The following is a 6253-nucleotide window of genomic DNA, read 5'->3' on the forward strand; positions in this document are numbered from 1 at the left end:
ACAGCAGCCATTGAGGATGTTCCTACACAGCAGCCAATGAAAATGTTCTTACACAGCAGCCAGATTGTGACATCACAGGGATGCTCTGTGATGTCACAATCTGGCTGCTGTGTAGGAACATTTTCATTGGCTGCTGTGTAGGAACATCCTCAATGGCTGCTGTGTAGGAATATCTTCATGTGCAGGAACATCTTCATCGTCCAGGAAGGGTATAAAAGGGGGCCGCGCCGCCCTGAGAGTCACTAGATAGATAGATAGAGATAGAGACATATAGATAGATAGATAGATAGATAGATAGATAGATAGATAGATAGATAGATAGATAGATAGATAGATAGATAGATAGATAGATAGATAGATAGATAGATAGATAGATAGATAGATAGACACAGCAGCCAATGAGACTGTTCCTACACAGCAGCCAATGAAGATGTTCCTACACAGCAGCCATTGAGGATGTTCCTACACAGCAGCCAATGAAAATGTTCTTACACAGCAGCCAGATTGTGACATCACAGGGATGCTCTGTGATGTCACAATCTGGCTGCTGTGTAGGAACATTTTCATTGGCTGCTGTGTAGGAACATCCTCAATGGCTGCTGTGTAGGAACATCTTCATGTGCAGGAACATCTTCATCGTCCAGGAAGGGTATAAAAGGGGGCCGCGCCGCCCTGAGAGTCACTAGATAGATAGATAGAGATAGAGACATATAGATAGATAGATAGATAGATAGATAGATAGATAGATAGATAGATAGATAGATAGATAGATAGATAGATAGATAGATAGATAGATAGATAGACACAGCAGCCAATGAGACTGTTCCTACACAGCAGCCAATGAAGATATTCCTACACAGCAGCCATTGAGGATGTTCCTACACAGCAGCCAATGAAAATGTTCCTACACAGCAGCCAGATTGTGACATCACAGGGATGCTCTGTGATGTCACAATCTGGCTGCTGTGTAGGAACATTTTCATTGGCTGCTGTGTAGGAACATCCTCAATGGCTGCTGTGTAGGAACATCTTCATGTGCAGGAACATCTTCATCGTCCAGGAAGGGTATAAAAGGGGGCCGCGCCGCCCTGAGAGTCACTAGATAGATAGATAGAGATAGAGACATATAGATAGATAGATAGATAGATAGATAGATAGATAGATAGATAGATAGATAGATAGATAGATAGATAGATAGATAGATAGATAGATAGATAGATAGATAGATAGATAGACACAGCAGCCAATGAGACTGTTCCTACACAGCAGCCAATGAAGATGTTCCTACACAGCAGCCATTGAGGATGTTCCTATACAGCAGCCAATGAAAATGTTCTTACACAGCAGCCAGATTGTGACATCACAGTGATGCTCTGTGATGTCACAATCTGGCTGCTGTGTAGGAACATTTTCATTGGCTGCTGTGTAGGAACATCCTCAATGGCTGCTGTGTAGGAACATCTTCATGTGCAGGAACATCTTCATCGTCCAGGAAGGGTATAAAAGGGGGCCGCGCCGCCCTGAGAGTCACTAGATAGATAGATAGAGATAGAGACATATAGACATATAGATAGATAGATAGATAGATAGATAGATAGATAGATAGATAGATAGATAGATAGATAGATAGATAGATAGATAGATAGATAGATAGATAGATAGATAGATAGATAGATAGACACAGCAGCCAATGAGACTGTTCCTACACAGCAGCCAATGAAGATGTTCCTACACAGCAGCCATTGAGGATGTTCCTACACAGCAGCCAATGAAAATGTTCTTACACAGCAGCCAGATTGTGACATCACAGGGATGCTTTGTGATGTCACAATCTGGCTGCTGTGTAGGAACATTTTCATTGGCTGCTGTGTAGGAACATCCTCAATGGCTGCTGTGTAGGAACATCTTCATGTGCAGGAACATCTTCATCGTCCAGGAAGGGTATAAAAGGGGGCCGCGCCGCCCTGAGAGTCACTAGATAGATAGATAGAGATAGAGACATATAGATAGATAGATAGATAGATAGATAGATAGATAGATAGATAGATAGATAGATAGATAGATAGATAGATAGATAGATAGATAGATAGATAGATAGATAGATAGATAGATAGACACAGCAGCCAATGAGACTGTTCCTACACAGCAGCCAATGAAGATGTTCCTACACAGCAGCCATTGAGGATGTTCCTACACAGCAGCCAATGAAAATGTTCTTACACAGCAGCCAGATTGTGACATCACAGGGATGCTCTGTGATGTCACAATCTGGCTGCTGTGTAGGAACATTTTCATTGGCTACTGTGTAGGAACATCCTCAATGGCTGCTGTGTAGGAACATCTTCATGTGCAGGAACATCTTCATCGTCCAGGAAGGGTATAAAAGGGGGCCGCGCCGCCCTGAGAGTCACTAGATAGATAGATAGAGATAGAGACATATAGATAGATAGATAGATAGATAGATAGATAGATAGATAGATAGATAGATAGATAGATAGATAGATAGATAGATAGATAGATAGATAGATAGACACAGCAGCCAATGAGACTGTTCCTACACAGCAGCCAATGAAGATATTCCTACACAGCAGCCATTGAGGATGTTCCTACACAGCAGCCAATGAAAATGTTCCTACACAGCAGCCAGATTGTGACATCACAGGGATGCTCTGTGATGTCACAATCTGGCTGCTGTGTAGGAACATTTTCATTGGCTGCTGTGTAGGAACATCCTCAATGGCTGCTGTGTAGGAACATCTTCATGTGCAGGAACATCTTCATCGTCCAGGAAGGGTATAAAAGGGGGCCGCGCCGCCCTGAGAGTCACTAGATAGATAGATAGAGATAGAGACATATAGATAGATAGATAGATAGATAGATAGATAGATAGATAGATAGATAGATAGATAGATAGATAGATAGATAGATAGATAGATAGACACAGCAGCCAATGAGACTGTTCCTACACAGCAGCCAATGAAGATGTTCCAACACAGCAGCCATTGAGGATGTTCCTACACAGCAGCCAATGAAAATGTTCTTACACAGCAGCCAGATTGTGACATCACAGGGATGCTCTGTGATGTCACAATCTGGCTGCTGTGTAGGAACATCTTCATGTGCAGGAACATCTTCATCGTCCAGGAAGGGTATAAAAGGGGGCCGCGCCGCCCTGAGAGTCACTAGATAGATAGATAGAGATAGAGACATATAGATAGATAGATGGATAGATAGATAGATAGATAGATAGATAGATAGATAGATAGATAGATAGATAGATAGATAGATAGATAGATAGATAGACACAGCAGCCAATGAGACTGTTCCTACACAGCAGCCAATGAAGATGTTCCAACACAGCAGCCATTGAGGATGTTCCTACACAGCAGCCAATGAAAATGTTCTTACACAGCAGCCAGATTGTGACATCACAGGGATGCTCTGTGATGTCACAATCTGGCTGCTGTGTAGGAACATCTTCATGTGCAGGAACATCTTCATCGTCCAGGAAGGGTATAAAAGGGGGCCGCGCCGCCCTGAGAGTCACTAGATAGATAGATAGAGATAGAGACATATAGATAGATAGATAGATAGATAGATAGATAGATAGATAGATAGATAGATAGATAGATAGATAGATAGATAGATAGATAGATAGATAGATAGATAGATAGATAGATAGATAGATAGATAGATTGATAGACACAGCAGCCAATGAGACTGTTCCTACACAGCAGCCAATGAAGATGTTCTTACACAGCAGCCATTGAGGATGTTCCTACACAGCAGCCAATGAAAATGTTCTTACACAGCAGCCAGATTGTGACATCACAGGGATGCTCTGTGATGTCACAATCTGGCTGCTGTGTAGGAACATTTTCATTGGCTGCTGTGTAGGAACATCCTCAATGGCTGCTGTGTAGGAATATCTTCATGTGCAGGAACATCTTCATCGTCCAGGAAGGGTATAAAAGGGGGCCGCGCCGCCCTGAGAGTCACTAGATAGATAGATAGAGATAGAGACATATAGATAGATAGATAGATAGATAGATAGATAGATAGATAGATAGATAGATAGATAGATAGATAGATAGATAGATAGATAGATAGATAGATAGATAGAGAGAGAGATAGATAGATAGATAGATAGATAGATAGATAGACACAGCAGCCAATGAGACTGTTCCTACACAGCAGCCAATGAAGATGTTCCTACACAGCAGCCATTGAGGATGTTCCTACACAGCAGCCAATGAAAATGTTCTTACACAGCAGCCAGATTGTGACATCACAGGGATGCTCTGTGATGTCACAATCTGGCTGCTGTGTAGGAACATCTTCATGTGCAGGAACATCTTCATCGTCCAGGAAGGGTATAAAAGGGGGCCGCGCCGCCCTGAGAGTCACTAGATAGATAGATAGAGATAGAGACATATAGATAGATAGATAGATAGATAGATAGATAGATAGATAGATAGATAGATAGATAGATAGATAGATAGATAGATAGATAGATAGATAGATAGATAGATAGATAGATAGATAGATAGATTGATAGACACAGCAGCCAATGAGACTGTTCCTACACAGCAGCCAATGAAGATGTTCTTACACAGCAGCCATTGAGGATGTTCCTACACAGCAGCCAATGAAAATGTTCTTACACAGCAGCCAGATTGTGACATCACAGGGATGCTCTGTGATGTCACAATCTGGCTGCTGTGTAGGAACATTTTCATTGGCTGCTGTGTAGGAACATCCTCAATGGCTGCTGTGTAGGAATATCTTCATGTGCAGGAACATCTTCATCGTCCAGGAAGGGTATAAAAGGGGGCCGCGCCGCCCTGAGAGTCACTAGATAGATAGATAGAGATAGAGACATATAGATAGATAGATAGATAGATAGATAGATAGATAGATAGATAGATAGATAGATAGATAGATAGATAGATAGATAGATAGATAGATAGATAGAGAGAGAGATAGATAGATAGATAGATAGATAGATAGATAGATAGATAGATAGATAGATAGATAGATAGATAGATAGATAGATAGATAGATAGATAGATAGATAGATAGATAGATAGATAGATAGACACAGCAGCCAATGAGACTGTTCCTACACAGCAGCCAATGAAGATGTTCCTACACAGCAGCCATTGAGGATGTTCCTACACAGCAGCCAATGAAAATGTTCTTACACAGCAGCCAGATTGTGACATCACAGGGATGCTCTGTGATGTCACAATCTGGCTGCTGTGTAGGAACATCTTCATGTGCAGGAACATCTTCATCGTCCAGGAAGGGTATAAAAGGGGGCCGCGCCGCCCTGAGAGTCACTAGATAGATAGATAGAGATAGAGACATATAGATAGATAGATAGATAGATAGATAGATAGATAGATAGATAGATAGATAGATAGATAGATAGATAGATAGATAGATAGATAGATGGATAGATAGATAGATAGATAGATAGATAGATAGATAGATAGATAGATAGATAGATAGATAGATAGATAGATAGATAGATAGATAGATAGATAGATAGATAGATAGATTGATAGACACAGCAGCCAATGAGACTGTTCCTACACAGCAGCCAATGAAGATGTTCTTACACAGCAGCCATTGAGGATGTTCCTACACAGCAGCCAATGAAAATGTTCCTACACAGCAGCCAGATTGTGACATCACAGAGCATCCCTGTGATGTCACAATCTGGCTGCTGTGTAAGAACATTTTCATTGGCTGCTGTGTAGGAACATCCTCAATGGCTGCTGTGTAGGAACATCTTCATGTGCAGGAACATCTTCATCGTCCAGGAAGGGTATAAAAGGGGGCCGCGCCGCCCTGAGAGTCACTAGATAGATAGATAGAGATAGAGACATAGAGATAGATAGATAGATAGATAGATAGATAGATAGATAGATAGATAGATAGATAGATAGATAGATAGATAGATAGATAGATAGATAGATAGATAGATAGATAGATAGATAGATAGATAGATAGATAGACACAGCAGCCAATGAGACTGTTCCTACACAGCAGCCAATGAAGATGTTCCAACACAGCAGCCATTGAGGATGTTCCTACACAGCAGCCAATGAAAATGTTCTTACACAGCAGCCAGATTGTGACATCACAGGGATGCTCTGTGATGTCACAATCTGGCTGCTGTGTAGGAACATCTTCATGTGCAGGAACATCTTCATCGTCCAGGAAGGGTATAAAAGGGGGCCGCGCC

The sequence above is a fragment of the Borostomias antarcticus genome (genome assembly GCF_949987555.1).
Source record: "Borostomias antarcticus genome assembly, contig: scaffold_71, whole genome shotgun sequence".
In the NCBI taxonomy this organism is placed as follows: domain Eukaryota; kingdom Metazoa; phylum Chordata; class Actinopteri; order Stomiiformes; family Stomiidae; genus Borostomias; species Borostomias antarcticus.